We start from the raw sequence: 17,658 nt of genomic DNA on the forward strand, positions 1-17,658 counted from the left end.
ATTTTTCTGTTAAAATGAGGGCCATTTCCTTTGTAAATTTCTACTCTATTAACACAAAACAAAATTTCACCCCCAAAAAACATTCAACAGCCCTTACCTCAATTACCCGGCATCTCCTAGTCAGCCTCTTATTTTCTTTCCCTTCCAAATCAAGCTTCTGCCACAAAGAGCCTGTACTCACCACTCGTACCGCCTCGTCCACCAAGTAATTAATCCTCAACCCACTGTACTCTGGCCTCCACTCCCACTGCTTATCTGAACATACCAAAGGTCACCAATAGCCTACTTGGGGCCAGAAAATAGTTAGCATAGGAATATTCATAATCCTTTCCCCAGTCTCCCAAAAGTGCTTTTACCAGCTTGTTCTTTTTGCAGATTTACTGTGAAGGGTAAGGGAAGACTTGGGAAATGCTGGAAAAGACAGACAGTTACTAGTAGAATAGAACAGGATGGACATGGAAAATAAGAGGTACCTGACAGCCCAGCTCCATGCCAGCCACCAGGCTGTCAGGTAGAACTTCTCAAAACCACAAGTCCAGTAGTTTCACTCCAACACTTGAAACTTCACAGTGACAATCCATCACCTCCCAGTAGACACCACTCTCCCGTATAAGATGGCTTAAAGTCCTGTGAACACACCCTTTCATGTCAGATCTCCACGCCGTGCTTTCTGTCCAGACTGCCCTGGAGCTCCTCTTAATGCTTTGATATGCAGCCCAAATGTAGCCCCTCAGTGACATTTCCCTGACATCTCCCCTAAAAAGCAGGCTTCACCAGCATCCCCTTTCTCGGCACCAACCCTATTCCTCGTAAATGCCTTCATATAGCTCCGTCGTATTCTAGTTATTAAGTTATGTCTCTCTACTTCTTTACTGAAAGTGACTTGGATACGGGAAAATATTTAAGCCTATCTGTTTAAATCTCAATACCTCATGCATGTCACATCATGGATGCTCAATAAACATTTACTTCCTAAATAAATATCAGCTTCCTAAAGTGAGTTAATAAATCTTCACTGTTATGGGTTGATTTACGTTCCCCTAAAATTCATGTGCTGAAGTCCTAACCCCAATTACCTCAGAATGTGACCTTATTTGGAAACAGGATCTTCACACAGATAATTCATTAAGAGAAGGTCATACTGAAGTAGGGTGGGCCGCTAATACAATATCCCTGCTGTCCTTACAATTAGGGGAAATTTGGACACAGACAGTCATACACAGAGAACACCAAGTAAAGAGGAAGGTGGAGATGAGGGAGATGCTTCCACAAGCCACAGAACATCAAATATTGCCATTAACCAGCAGAAACCAGGAGAGACGCACCTAACAGATTCTCCTTCGGCGCCCTCAGAAGAACTCGCCCTGCTGAGACCTTCATTTCCGACTTCAGCCTCCAGAACTGTGAGACCATAAATTTTTGTTATTTAAGGCTTTCAGTTTGTGCTACTTTGCTATGCCAGCCCCGGCAAACTAATACATTTACTAAATGAAAACAATTTCTCAACACAGCTAATACCTGAATATTTGCAATGTGCCTTCTATGTACTTTGCTAAGCAGCAAATGCTGTAATAGCAACATTAGATGGCATTATGTCCGTGCGTGCTTCCTCTCTTCTCTAGGAATATTTTGAAAGGAAAATGGTTTTTTGCATATAATTTTCCCCCAATCGATTTTTATTTCTGTCTGGCAAACACTCTTAAAGCAGAGACACTTATCAGAGGAGAGAAATGATGGGATGAAAGGCCTGAAGGCTGCTGGGGAAACATCGCCACTGAGCTGAGCCCTGCCCCACCCTCTAGTATTCCTGCCTCACCTTACCGCCCCATGGCCTTCTCTCTTCTGGTCACCACTCTCGGCAATCCCGGCTCGAAGTGAATGCACGGAAAACTACCTTCGCTGAAACCAAATGAGTTTAGCCCCACTCAATTTAACATGAAAGAAAACGCAGACACGCAAACACCATCCTGGAGTCAAGTGCAAGCCATCCCCTCGTGTATTTCACTGTTTCTCACTTGAAAGCATAAACGCAGCACAGATGCTATATGGGTTGATGGAGGAAGCCAGCAATATGTGAAAGAGAGACTGCACTCACCCAAGTCACTGATTCCCAAGCAGTTCCGAGTGAGTCGCTGTAATGGGCGTGGTGGAACAGTGTGGCCAGCAGTGTCAAAGGAGGTATTGAGAGACCTAAGACTCCGACGCTCAGAAAACCCCCTCCAACATTTGGGTTTCCTGCAGAATCTGCTTCCAGCTTCACTCACATTCACTTCACTCCAAATCTGGCTGCCAATACATAGTGTTTACTAAAGATAACTCTGGCAGGAAAATCACAGAGTTTAATGTGAAGTGATTCACAGCTAAAATATGACACTTTTTTAAAGCTCATTAAGATTGTTAATTAAGATTGCTAAACATTGATGGGTTTGTCAGAGAGGTCTCCTGTTCCATTTAAAACACGTCAGTTTTTTCACAGGTATCTAGCTTTGAGTGTTGGTTATTACAGAATACGCTGGGACCGTTTTCCCACAAAAACCAAAACTAGTCATTTGCTCTATAATTTTTATTGAGAATATATATTCTATTTAAATTTTCAAAATCAGTTGGAAAAAATTCAAGCTGATACTAAAATAAGTGACTTATAAGTACCACTTTCAAATACTAAACATTTTCACTGTAAACCAGCATGACTGGTATTATATGTGCTTCTGTACATCAGTGTAACTGCACACAGACTTAAGAGAAAAATGATAGCCCACTTATACTAGTCACAAAACAATAAAACCAGGAATTAACAGTAAGTTTTATAAAGATCATTTTAAAATTCCAACCACTTAAAAATACAGAAAATTAACTACGAGGTCAAAGGAGAAATGACATGTGCAATAACAGATTATTTAGAAAACAAAACTAATGAGAACACTAGACATGATTCCTTTAATGCATTCAAAGTTGCTTTCAGAGGCAGCTTTAGACTTAAGCATGTTCATTATGAAAGAAAGAAAAAGACTAAGCTCTCAAAGAATTTAGAAAACAAATTCTAAAAAGTTACAGAAAGTTATAAAAAGTTTTAAGAAACTAGCAGGAATAATAAAATTAAAAAGCAGGATTGAATTAATTCAAATATTAAAACATAATATTACTGATAAATATGCACTCACACTCTAAAATGGATTAAGCTCCAGTGTATCTAATCAGTATAGAAAAGAAAAAAGAACAAGAAAAATGAGAAATAGACAATGTGAAATGGCACGTATAGAATATAATCAAGATGTTAAGGCTGGGTGCGGTGGCTCACACCTGTAATTCCAGCACTTTGGAAGGCCGAGGCGGCCGGATCACTTGAGCTCAGGAGTTCGAGACCAGTCTGACCAACATGGTAAAACTTCGTCTCTACTAAAAATACGAAAATTAGCCGGGTGGGGTGGCGGGGGCCTGTAGACCCAGCTACTTGGGAGGCTGAAGCAGGAGAATCGCTTGAACCCAGGAGGCGGAGGTTGCAGTGAGCCAAGATCACATACCACTGTGCTCCAACCTGAGCAGCAGAGTAAGTCTCCGTCTCAAAAAAAAAAAAAAAGAAAAAGAAAAAAGGATGTTAAGAGTTCTACATGTGGAATCCAAGGGAACTGGGTGGAATCTCAAGTCAACCACTTTTTAGTTACAAGACTTTGGCCATAGTTAACCTCTTAAGACTTGATTTTCTCTAAAAATAAGAATGAAAAAATAAAATGAAAGAATACTACTAACTACTTCCTGAAGATTTTGTGAAAATCAGACAAGTACTTCATAGAATCCAGGGACTAGTAAGCACTCAGGTCATAATTTAGACCATTCTAAAGACTTACATCTGCTCAAGATGTAATCCCTTGACTTGGTCCCATTAGGTCCCCTGTAGAGGGTGACATTTGTGATTTCATCTTCAAAGCAATGTATTTCACAGAAACTGGTGAAAGGTGATATTCTTCCATCTCTGACATGGTTGTGTATGAGCCAGTGGCAGCTGATGTGGAGTGATGTGACAAGGGCGGAAACGTCCTCCAGGAAATACATCCTTAGGCACCGTTTTGTGCTACAAGAATCCTCCCACTAAAATGTTGAGAGAGCAACCCTAGGTGGGTGCTAAAACATGTGCACATGGATGTAGAGAGTGAAACGAGAGACAACAAAGACTCGGACGGGTGAGGGGGTGGATGAGAAATTAACGGGTAAGATACGTGTTATTCGGGCGATGGATACCCACCCTAAGAGCCCTGACCAGACCACTACACAATCTATGCATGTAACCAAATTGCATGTGTAACCCATAAGTTTATATGAACTTTAAAAAGAGATTACATGTTTATGTTCATTTCTCCATCTTTTCACCCATTTGGTTCATCATTTCCCCTAATTTACTTAACGTATTTTATAATAACAATTTTAAAGTCTTTGTCTGCTTAACGTATTTATAATAAGGATTTTAAAGTCTTCATCTATCATGTCTAGTGTTCTCATTAATTTTGTTTTATAAATAATCTGTTATTGCACATGAATTTCTCCTTTGACCTCATAGTTAATTTTCTTATTTCTAAGTGGTTAGAATTATAAATTATCTTTATTAAACTTAGTGTTAATTCCTGGTTTTATTGTTTTGTAACTAGTATAAATGGCCTATCACTTCCTCTTAAATCTGTGTACAATTACACTGATGTGCAGAAGCACATATAATACCAGTAATGTTGGTTTAAAATGAAAATGTTTAGTATTTCAAAGTGGTGCTTGTAAGTCACTTATTTTACAGTCCATTTAAAGTCCAAGAGACCACCTGCAAGTCGCTAGGAAGATGTATCATCTTCTAGCATTTAGACATCCTAGCACCTCTGTACCCTATGCTTTCTTACATCTTAAATAAACAAACATACATAAGTAATAAATGAATAAATAAAAGGTAGAGAGTTGGTTGGAATCTCCTGTGTAAAGAGGAACATTAAAATGGCAAGACTGGGATATTGTCCAGGAACAGAACAATGAAGAGCAAAGAACAGAATTTAGAAAACAAAAGGTTGAGGGGAAATGGAGGTGAAAAGGGATCGACTGAACACACGGGCAAAACCAGCTTAATGCCCCAACAGTGGCTAACCTTGTTAACACTTCCTCTCTGCCAGTCACTGTTCTAAGTACTTTTCATGTGATTTCCCAACGAATCCTCACCACCAGCTGCAAGGTAGGTGCTAATGTCCTCTTTCACTAAGGAGAAATCCCACAGGTGATTTTACCAGCCTGGGACCAAGAGTGAGTTCATGGGCAAAGACAACATCTGAAGCCAGGTGATGCACCCCAAAGTCTGCACCATAAACCCTCCTGCTTGTTCCCCTTTATGGCATCACAGGGAAGTGTCCCAGAGACCAAAGGAGCCTCAAGAACGAAGGGCAGTCACCAGTGTCAATTCTACAGGAAATCTGGGAGCCAGAAGCCTTGAACTTCCAAAATGCAACTTCAGCCAAGCTACTGTGGCTAAAATCAGAAAGCAGATGACACTCCTTTAGGAAGGAAAAGGAAGGTGATCACGGCAGTTGACTTCAATAAAATCCCCCCCTCCACAGTACCAACAGCTGAAAAGAAGAAAGTCCATGATATGGAATGTGGGAAGAGATGGGAAGGAATGAACTCTTAGGTCCAGCCTGAGAACAGGACAAGCTAGGAATGTAAGAAATGATGACTGCTGGAGAATCATGATGGGCCTAAGAAAGCAGAAGAGAAATGAATGCAGCCAGTATCTTCTCAGAAGTCAAGTTCATCACAGTGAGAGCATCATATCTGTTAAGAATTAGGAGTCTGTCAACAACAAAAAACAAAAATGCCAGTTTAAAAAGGGGCAAAGGACTTGAATAGACATCTCTACAAAGATATACAGATGTCCAATAAGCACATGAAAAGATGCTCAACATCACCAACCACGGGGAAATGCAAATCTTAGTCACAATGAGACAGCACTTCACACCTACCAGGATAGCAATCAAAAATAATAATAATAACAAATGTTGGCAAGGAAATCTGGAAAATCTGGAACCCCTGTGCACTGCAGGCAGGAATATAAAATGGTGCAGCCAGTGTGGAAAATTATATCACAGTTCTTAAAAAAATAAATAAAACAGAATTACTTTATAATCCAGCAATTCCACTCCCATGCATATGCCAAAAGGAAGTGAAAGCAGAGACTCAAATATTTGTACACCCACGTTCATAGTGGCATTATTCACAATAGTCAAAAGGTGAAAGCAAGCCAAGTGTTCACTGGTAGATGAATAGACAAACAAAACGTCGTATATACACGCGGTGAAATACTATTCTGACCTAAAAAGCAAGGAAATTCTGTCACATGCTCCAACATGGATGAACCTTGAAGGCATGCTACATGAAATACATCAGACACAATAGGACAAATACTGTATGGTTTCACTTACATGAGCTACCTAGACTAGCAAAATCCATAGAAGTAGGAAATAGAATGGGGGTTCCCAGGGGCTGGGGGTAGGGAGGAGAAATGACTGATAACGGGTACAAGGTTTCCTCTGGGGTAATGAAATACCCTGGGGCTAGACAGTGGTGAAGGTCGCACAATACTGTGTATGGACAAAATGCCACAAAACTGTCATTAAAATGGTACATTTAAATTATGTCTATTTTACCACAATTTTTAAAAGAGTTAGGGGTTCACTGAATTGTAAACTTCACAAATGACATGTATAATATTGATTATACCCCAAAAAAAACTATGAATAAAAGAAAGAAAAAATTCAAAGGCTTGAAGGGAAGCCAAGATGAGGGCTAGAGGGAACATGGCGTTCTCTCCGTAGGTGGAGGCAGAGTTTCCCTAACCGTGCTCCTTCAGACATCAGGCGTCCCTATGTGTGTCCCTGCCGGGATGAGAGGAAGGTAGGACTGCAAACTGGGAAACCACTGGGTTAAACCAAATGAAAACAGATTTCTTTACTGAGGAGTTTTTGGAAATCTTCCAAAATTAATATGCAGAATGAAATCTCAAAAAGGAGACTCACAGGCAAGATTACCCAAATTTATTTGAAACAAATAAGTTGCTGCAAATGCCTGCACGTAGTTGGGAGGGGGCAAAGGCAAAGCAAAGTGAGCAAGCCTAGTGCAGCTCGGTTAGGCGAAAAGAAGTCAAGCTTGTGAGGAACACACCCCATGGACTCATAAGGAAATCAGATAAATAAAAGGACCGACTGGGGTTGCAGCCGGGTCAACCGAGGTGGTCAGCAGGCGGGGTAGAGCCATCAGGCTCTGTGAATCAGAACGACTGATCGCACACGAAAACTGCTTTCTAACTCCATCACTCTTCACTAACCATTTGGCATCATCATGTTTCATTAGCCTGGAAAACCTCCTCCCTCTACCTGATGTATGAATAGCATGCACAAGCCACCCGGCTTTTTGTGCCGTAGGTGGCTACAGACATCAATGAAAGAGCTTCCTTTAGACATGTGTAAGTGGCATGTATTAAAAGTCACCAAAACAGGAAACTGAAAAGGTGTGCGTGTAATACTGGACATAAGTGTTACACCATAGTCTGCAATGTGGAGTGGAGAGCCAGCCGTCAAAGAAGAACGCATTTTCCATGTAGTTTACTTATCCTTCATGCAAATGATTTTCTGCCTGGGAGGGAGTCAGTTAGTAAACTGAATCTCAGAGTAGAAGCACAAATGGGATTTTCAAGAGAGTGAGGATGGAGAGAGAAAAAAAAAAAAAAAAACTATGGCTTTGAAGGAGGTCATTTTCTTCGCACATTTTTTTTTAGGTAAACTGATTAGCTAACAACTAGCAAAGAGGTAATTTGCACATTTTTAGCCTTGAAGAAGCCAAGTTCTGAAAAATCGAAATTCAGTTATTTATGGATTCTCCAGCAAACCTTTGAGAGTTCGCTGTTGCAGCGTTCACGGCAGGCTGTGTCTGTGGAATGTCCACCATCCTTCCACCAGCATCTCCACCTCGGTGAAACCAGCACGCCACCATCTGCCTCATTCAAATTCCTCAATTCCTTCATTTATGTCCAATTATAATAGGCACCTGTTTCTCTTCAAAGCTTCCAGACACCTGGGCATTGTGCCAGACTCCCTACAAAACCGAGTCATTGAACACCCACTCTGAGCAACTGCTGATGAGTTGAACAATATTCACAACTATTACTGCTCAAATGTGTAGTAGGGCCTAGAGGCATTTGTTTCTCTACTTTGCCCACACTGACATGAAAAAAGTAAGTTCAAATTGGCCAAAAATATAAAGCAGCACCCAAACAAAGGGACACAACTTTTGGAATAGTCCTTGAAAGTGGTGGCCAGGGAAAAACACTGAAAACGCCAGAATTTTACATGTATCTTTTATGGGGGAGCGAATGCAGAAAAGGGGTGAGGAACTGAAATTCATGAAAGTTTCACTAATAGTTTCCCTTCCCAGATTGGAGAAAGGTAAACAGAGGTGGTGAAGAGGAGACTTAAGAGAAATGATCCTCTGGAGATAAACGAGAAAAAAACCTTCAGACTTGCCATTCCACTTTTCACAGAGAGAAGGAAGGCTGTGACTGACACAATCACTCTCCCTCCCCAGAGATGACTGTCTCCAGTAACAACCAGGACTTACTGGACAGACAAAGGAGATGTGGCAGATACAGGAAGAGGGTTGGCTTCCTCTGATAAGGGTTCCTGAAGAAAGGAATGGAGGAAAAGCAGAGGAAAAAACATGTGAAGACATATCAGCTGAGAATTTTCCAGAATTGAAACTATGAGACCTCAAATCAAAACCGGACTCTAGGTACTCACCATGATAAATAAAGATAAACTCATATCTTCCACATCATGGTGGTCTACAGAACGTCGAAAATGAGAAAGTCCTAAAAGCTAATGTGGAGAAAGGCAAATTATCAACAAAACAGTCACAATTAAGCTGATAGCCATTTTCCATGACCAATAATATATGTAAGCCAGAAGATATCAAAATGCTGGAAGTAACTGCCCATCTAAAATTTTATACCCAGTTAAACTAATACACAAAAGTAAAGCCATAACTAAAATGTTTTCAAACACAGAAATAGTAAGAAAGCTTATCACTAATGTAGCCTCAATAATAGGATCATTCATGAATGTAGTTCAGCAAGAAGTTGCATAAACTCAGGCGTATGTCAAGGGACACAGGACACAAAAATGACCACTGAAATTGATCAAACATATCATTAAATTTAACTAATTTATGCCCATAAAAATAACTACATTTTCATGTTTTAAAAATCCAAAAATATAGGAAATTACCCAAGAAAAGAGAAAGAGAGAAAGGAAGGGAGGAAAGGAGGAAGGGGGGAGGGATGGATGGAAAAGACAGAGAGAGAGAGAGAAAGAAAGAAAAGAAAGGAAAGGAAAAGAAAATAAAAGGAAATTTACAAGTTCGAACTAAGGAATAGTTACAAAATAAGGGAACAAGGTGGTTAGTTAAATTGTGCTTAAGTCCTTGTCATGATAGAGAAAATAACAGGAATACCAAAAATGTTTATATATGGTTAAAATACATGATTCAAGATTAAATATAATCATTAAAAATATATATACAGTCTACAGTCTGCAAACCAGCAAAAGAAGTAAAATGGGAATATAGAAAACTGTATCAATCCAACAGGAGATTAAAAAAATGAAGAAAAGAGAACTAAACAAAAAAGGTATTAAAGATAAAATACATATGAGATAAAAGAAAGCCAAAGGCCTCAGAAATTATGTATATTATAAATGGATTAAGTTCACTTGTTTAGAAACACAATAATCAGGTTGGAAAAAATCTAGCTATATGTGAGTTCAAATGACACACCCAAAGTAAAGGTACAACGATAGGCAGGAAAGATACTTGCAGTTAGTTAGGGGAAGAAAAAGCAACCAACCCTAGTAGAGCTATGTAAGGCAAAAAGAATTCAAGCCAAAAGTATCAACACTACATAGCAATTTACCACATATTATTATAATATAGACAGCACAATATGGATCTTTAGAAACTTGTAAGCTTCAACAACATGGTCTCAAAACATATAACAAAAAAACTGACAGTATTCTAAGAATAAATTGTATTTTTATGGATTTCTTTGAGAAATGTGTAACCAAAAGAACAAAAATTAGTAATAATGATTTGACAATGAAAATTAATAAACTTCATTTATTAAACACATACAGAAACAGAAAGGAAACATTCTTTTCAATTGCACACATACCACTTAGGGGAATTAAAAATCAACAATAAAAACATACTGGAGAAAAATATATGTTTTGAAACTTTCAAAGGTAGGCCTCAAAAAAACTTATGGCTTAAAGAAGAAATCATAATAGATATTTTAAACCAAATAACAATGAAAGACTAATATATGTCCTGTGGACAGCAACTAAAAAGTATTTAGGAATAAAGTTATAGGTCAAAAAAAATAAATATGTAGAATACATTAAGCGCATACTTCAAGAAGCTGGGAAAAAATAACAATAAACATTTGAAAGGTAAGAAAAAGAAAAAGACGAGGATATAACTATCAAGTCATTGACACACAGAATAAAACAACCAAAGAAATTATCTACATACTCAAAAACTGTTTCTTTCAGAAAAACTAATAAAGTAAATAAAACTTTACCAGGATTTAACAAGAAAAAAAGGGACAGAAATAAATCATATTTAAAGTCAAAAAGGTCTGCAACAGAGAAATTTTTAAAATTTTAAATCACAAGAAAATACTATGAAAAATTTTATGCCAATAAGTTTCAAAACTTTGAAATAATTTTTCAGCAAATAATGAATTAACATAGTTCACTGAAAAGGCAATAGAACCTGAATAAGCAAAAGGAAACAGAACCTAAATAAACAATGAATGTGTCATCAAAAGTCCACTGCCTCCACTCTAAAATGCAACAACCCAGAAAGATTTAGAGGTGAGCTTTACCAAATTTTAAAGAAACAACAACAAAAAAAATCCCTTTTTGTTCAAGCCATTTCCAAGAGACACAAAAAAATACACAACTTCAGATAAGGAGAGTAAACGAAAAGAAAATTATGAACAATATCTCTTTTGAATACAAATGGAAAGTTCCTAAATAAAGCACAAGAAATGTATTAATAAACTACACCAGTAAATTAAAGAAAAAGTACATGATTATTTCAAAAGCTACATCAAAAAAGAATCAATAAAATTCAGCACCAATTCATAATAAAAAAAGAGACCTTTCTTAATCTGGCAAAGGGCATCCATCAAATACCTAAAATAAACACACTTGATAGTGAAACTTACAAGCATTCCCAATTAAGGTGAAGGTCAAGACAAGGATGTCCATTATCACTTTTTTTTCTTAGAGAAGGGGTATCACTATGTTGCCCAGGCTAGTCTTGAACTCCTGGCCTCAAGCAATCCTCCTGCTTTGGTCTCCCAAAATGTTGGGACTACAGGCATGAGCCATTGTACCTAACCTGTCACTGCTTTCTTAAACTTTGCCCTTGAGGTCCCAGCAATTGGAATAAGACCAGAAAAGATGTATATAAGAAATGAAAGAGAAGAAACTAAGCTATTCTTGTTTATAGACAATCTGATTATTATGTCAGACCACACAGGCTAGGTTATGCCATCACAAACAACCCCAAAATCTCGGGGTCTTAACACTGCAAGTTTATTTTCACATAAGCAAAATCCATTGCTGATTCAGGCTACTCTTGAAGGCAAGAATACAAAGGTCGGTTTATTATTGTATGCTATTTTGATCTAATGGCATGCTCATATCAATATGTGCTTACACAAGCAGAGCAAAGAGAGCTGGGAAATCATGCACCTGCAATCCAATGTCTCAGCACACATCCCTTTAGCTCCCTTTTCATTGGCCAGGAAAAGTCACATGTTGTGCCTAACTCCAAGAGGTGGAAGAAACAACATCCTCCCATGTGCTAGAAAGACACAAATAACCAAAATATCTAATACAATTATCTACAGAAAACATTCAAGAGAATCTACATGTAAACTATCAGAACCAATAGAGAACGTATCACATTTATCACATTTCCGTGGTATTACTACTAAAAATGCGTAACTTCAATCTGCATATAAGAAAATATCAGGCAACTCCAAATTGAGGAGTACTCTACAAATAACCACCCTGAACTCTTCTGAAATGTCAAGTTTACAAAAGAGAAGACTGAGGAACTATTACAGATTGAACATGAATAAAGCGACATGAAAACCCAATGCAATACGGGATTCTGGCTGGGATCCTGGACCGGAAAAAGGACATTACAGGAAAACTGGAAAAATTCGAACAAGGTCTGAAGATTAAGAATATTATGGCCGGGCACGGTGGCTCACGCCTGTAATCCCAGTACTCTGGAGGGCTGAAGCAGGAGGATCACTTGAAGTCAGGAGTTCAAGACCGGCCCGGCCAACATCGTGAAATCCCATCTCTACCAAAAAATACAAAAATTAGCTGGGCATGGTGGCACACGCCTGTAATCCCAGCTACTTGGAAGGCTGAGGCACAAGAACTGCTTGAACCTGGCAGGTGGAGGCTGCAGAGAGCTGAAATCACACCACTGCACTCCAGCCTGGGCGACAGAGCAAGACTCTGTCTTTAAAAAAAAAAAAGAAAGAAAGAAAGAAAGAAAGAAAGAGAAAAAAGAAAGAAAAAAAAAGAAAAAGAATGGCTGAAAAGAACAAAGTGGTAACTTACCTTCCCAGAGCAAGACATAAAGTCAGAGCAATTAAAACATGTGGTGTTTTCGCAGAAACAAACAAAATACATCATTACAAAACAGAACAGAGATCTCAACAATAAACCTACAAATTTTGGGACCGCACTTGACAACTGAACCTAAGATTCGTACGTAGACTAAAAGGCCAAAAATAGCTAAATACATTAAAAAGTAAAACAAGATGGGAAAACTTGACCTCACTTGATCTAGTATATATAAAAACTTATTACATCAATAAGATACTTGTGATGTATAGACCAATGCTATGGACTGAACTGTGTCCACCCGAAGTTCATGTCTGTTCAAGCTCTAACCCCAATGTGACTGTATTTGGAGACAAAGCTTTTGGGAATTAATTAAGGTTAAATGAGGTCATAGGGTGGGATCCTAATTCAATAGGGTCAGTGGCCTCATAAGAAAAAGAAAGGAATCTCATTCCGCATGTAAGGACACAGACAGAATTTTTAGGATGTACCTGCATTCCTGAAGAGGGTCTTCATCAGAACCTGGTCAGGTTGGCACTTTGATCTCAGAATTCCAGCCTCCAGAACTGTGAGAAAATAATTTTACACTGTTTAGCCATCCAGTCTATGGTATCTCATTATGGCAGCCCAAGCAGATCATAAAATAGAATAAATAGCCTCAAAATAGATCTACAAAAGTATGACAGAAATGGTATTACAGATCATCAGAAAAAGGAGTATTGAGTTAACAACCTAGGACTACTGACTATTCATTTGAAAAAATCAAATTTGAATCCCTAACTCACAACATATCAAAAATAAATCCAAGGAGGATTAAAAACCTAAGTGTGAAAAGCAAAACTTGAAGACTTTTAGGAAAAAATACAGTATATGAGACAATCTTTAAAGGCTTAGAGTGGGGAAGAATTTCATAAGATGAAAAACTTCCTCTTAAGAGAAAGCACAAACCATAAAAAAAAAAACTTGGTAAATTTCACCAAATTAAAAATGAAAACCTATTGTTCAATAAAATGTAAAAATACAAGCCACAGACTAGGAGTAGATATTTGCAATGTATATTACTAAAATGAAGGATCTAGAATTTCTAAATGAACTTCTATAGATCTATAAGAAAAAGTCATTCCAGATGAAAAATGATAAAAAGACATGAACAGGCCATTCACAGAAGAGGAACTCCAAATGGCTGAGATACATAATATATGAAAAGATGATTAGTTTTACTAGAATCAGGAAAATGCGCCTTAAAACACTGAGATTCTATTTCATACTCATGACAACAACAAAAATTTTAAAATCCAGTAATTCCAAGGGTTGGGGAAGGTGTGGAGAAACAGGAACTGAGTTAGAGTTACAGTATGCAGGAGCATAAATTGGTACAAATCCCTTGGAAAACATTCTTCAGTATCCAGGAAAGATGCTTTATCACCTGATGTGTCTTTTCTAGGTATGTACTCTAAAGTACACTCTAACATGTATGAAAAGGAGATACATACAAGAATGTTTATTATAGCATTTTTATATGAAAAATGAAAATCATCTAAACATACATTAACAAAACAATAGCTGAGCCAATTGTATACAATCCTACAACATAATTTTTTTTAAGAGACAAGGTCTTGCTCTGTTGCCCATGCTGGAGTGCAGTGGAGTGATCATGGCTCACTGCATCCCCAAACTCCTGGGCCCAAACAATCCTCCCATCTCAGCCTCCCAAGTAGCTAGGACTACAGGTGCATGCCACCACGTTTGGCTAATTTTTTATTTTTCATTTTTTTTATAGAGATGAGGATTCGCTATGTTGCCCAGGCTGGTATCAAACTCTTGGGCTCAAGAAATTCTCCCACCTCAGCCTAACATTTTATATAGCAATGAAAATGAATGAACTATACCTGCAGAGGTGCCCAATCTTCTGGCTTCTCTGGGCCACATTAGAAGAAGAATTGTCTTGGGCCACACATAAACTACACTAACACTAACGATAGCTGATGAGCTTTAAAAGAAATCTCACGATGTTTTTTAAAACTTTATGAATTTGTGTTGGGCCACATTCAAAGCCGTCTGGGCTGCAGGTTGGACAAGCTTGAACTACAGCTACGATTTGGTTTAGCTCTGTCACCCCACCCAAATTCATCTCCAATTGTAATCCTCGAGTATCAAGGGAGGGAAGTGATTGGATTAAAGGGAAGTTCCCCCATGCTGTTCTCCTGACAGTGAGTGAATTCTCACAAGATCTGATGGTTTTATAAATGGTAGTTTTTCCCACACTCTCACATGCTCTCTCACTTGCTCTCTCAGGCCATGTAAGATGTGCCTGCCTCCCCTTCCGCCATGACTGTAAGTTTCCTGAGGCCTCCCCAGCCACGTAGAACTGTGAATCAATTAAACCTCTTTCCTTTATAAATTACCCAGTCTCTGGAAGTTCTTTATAGCAGTGTGAAAATGAACTAATACAAGTTATGTCTCAACATGGATAAATGTTGAAAACAATGAATCAAAAAGAGCTGCAGTAGGACCATATGAAACCATTTTAGAGAGCTTGAAATATTGAACTCAATACCATAATTAATCACAGATTTATACATAGAAGTGATATGGAAACACACATGGAAAAGACAGTAATAATTCAAGATAGTGTGAAGGAATGAAAGGAGATGGAGAGAACTAGGGAAGGGACAGAGGGAGCTTCAATGATGCCTTCATATTGTCTTCTAAATCTAAGCAAGTATGGCCAAGTGTTAGGACTCAATAGAGCTGGGATGTGGACTCACACATGCTTTTTCTATTATTATTTCACTTCTGTATGTTTGAAATACTTCAAAATTTGAAAAATAAAAAATGTAATGCCTCCAAGTTACACCCTGAATTTGGGGGCAATCCAAAACCTGAGTGTATCCTGAGAGCAACTTTTAATAAAAGTATAAATTTTAATAAATTTAATCAAAATGAATAGAGACTAAATCCACCAATCATGATTATCCATCATTCCCACTGCTTCTACGACTTCATATCCTCAGGCCACAGAAAAGCTGATAAACCACATCTCCAGGACACCAAAGGAAGCTCTGGGAAGGAAACAATGTTCGCATAGGAGAGAAGCCATCTAGGACAATCAAAAAATGTTATCTAAAGGTTCAGCTCAACCTGCCCTTGTTAAATATGCTTGACAAATAAAGAGATGTCAGAGCAAACAGGCATAAATACTACAGAAAGGAAGGAGGAAATGAAACAAAAGCAAATGTGCAAAAGACAAGTGAAGAAGCCAGAATCTGGAAGAAAGTATACTCCCAGCAGTGGATTACAAGTTTTCATAGTAAATGATTTGTTGCTACAAGAAACTAAGAACAGGAAATCAACAAAACAGGGCCACAAGCGATGACAAAGAGATGGAATGAGATTAAAAAGGGAACTTGCAGAGTTTAGGAAGCACAGTGATCACCAAAACACCTCTATGGAAAAATGAATAAATTAGAAACAGTAAGAAAAAAAGAGCATTGCAAATGTGAATAGGAACACTGAGGAATGGTTTCCAATAATTATAAAGAATCAGAGCTCTTTTATTTTCAGAGACAGGGTCTTGCTACATTGTCCAGACTGGTCTCGAACTTTTGGGCTCAAGCAATGCTCCCGCCTGTATCTACAGCTTAAACAAAAAAAGACAGGGACCAAAATTTAAATAACAAACTAAATATTGTTCCCCTGATGTTTGTTAGTCATCTTATTAAAATAATTCTGCTGTTGCTCATAATATTTTTTTCACAACTTTTTGGGAATAACTTTTCAAATCATATTATTTTTAAAAATTCAATAAGAAACAACTAGTTTTGTTTCCTTCTTTCCATACCTCATTCTTGATCCAAAACAATTATTACTCAGCATGGTAAAGTGCGTGGCACACAATAGGAAGTCATAATAACAACAATAGCTATAACTTACATAGCATGTATATATCTGGCACTGTTCTATTGTTCTTTATTACATACAGAACCATGTACTCCTCACAACCACTCCTATGAAATAAGTACTATTATTCTCTTCAATTTTAATTAACGACACTGAGACATAAGGAAATTAAGTAATCTGCCCAAGGTCATATAACAAGTACCTGTCAAAGCTGGAATTTGAACCCAGGCATCTGGCTGCAGAGCCTGAGCTATTTATCTCTGCAAGAATATTTATTTAAAGCGTGAATGAGTGATTAGCCACTTTATTTACCCAACTTGGTCCCAAACGACTTCTGGCTCTGATGTCTTCTATTGAGGATGTGGGGATGATGTTCAAAATTAGACATAAAAATTCCAGTTGATTTGTTTTTCAAATGAATCTCACTACACCTGCACAATACTCAGAGCTCCTAATTCTGGTTTTCAACTGAAGGCCATGTTAGTTCTCAAAATCTCTATAAATCTTCTTACGCACCCCTTCACCTGACACAGGGTCAGTTAACTCCCTCCTTCCACAGGCAAAGCAGTGTTGTCAAAACTCAGAAGAGGTCAGCCACAAAGCTTGACGGAACCCTATCCTCAGGCCAAGGCAAAAGAGAAGAAACTGGAATTAACAAGGAATAGGGGAGCCCTCACCAAGTCCAAGGACTTACCTGGGAGCAGGAAGGGGTGGCAGAGGAAAGTAAGGAGTAGAAGGAGAAGGGTCAACAGAAGAAAAATGAACACAGGCTGCAAACCTGGGTTTACCCAGGGCCACGAAGCTTGGGTGGGGCCCAGGAACAAGGATGTTATAGTCAAGGAGGTAGACGTCTCTCAGGTCCAAGGAGGGACTCCATCCTCATCAGCATCCAGGTCACCTGGGGAGAGAGGTTGATAAAGCCCAGGCAGCTTTTCAACCAGGATTCAGGATCAGGCTCTAGGCCTGGCAGAAAACCAAGCAGAAATCTGATCAGACACCCAGTTCAATGGACAAGTATGTATGGGGGAGCATC

At 38.4% G+C, this 17,658-nt stretch overlaps 2 protein-coding genes across 8 annotated transcripts in view; both read right to left on the reverse strand.

Annotated features, from left to right (window-relative positions):
• B3GALT5 (beta-1,3-galactosyltransferase 5) overlaps positions 1 to 13,287 on the reverse strand; it is a 44,357-nt gene extending 31,070 nt beyond the window's left edge. The window contains exon 1 of the mRNA XM_050784584.1: positions 13,217 to 13,287. The gene's annotated coding sequence lies outside the window, so the exon portion shown is untranslated. The remainder of the gene's footprint in view (positions 1 to 13,216) is intronic.
• The window catches only part of PCP4 (Purkinje cell protein 4), a 485,020-nt gene that overhangs the window by 279,820 nt on the left and 187,542 nt on the right, over positions 1 to 17,658 (reverse strand). The gene's annotated exons all lie outside the window — the stretch shown is intronic.

Source organism: Macaca thibetana, chromosome 3 (genome assembly GCF_024542745.1).
Source record: "Macaca thibetana thibetana isolate TM-01 chromosome 3, ASM2454274v1, whole genome shotgun sequence".
Classification (NCBI taxonomy): domain Eukaryota; kingdom Metazoa; phylum Chordata; class Mammalia; order Primates; family Cercopithecidae; genus Macaca; species Macaca thibetana.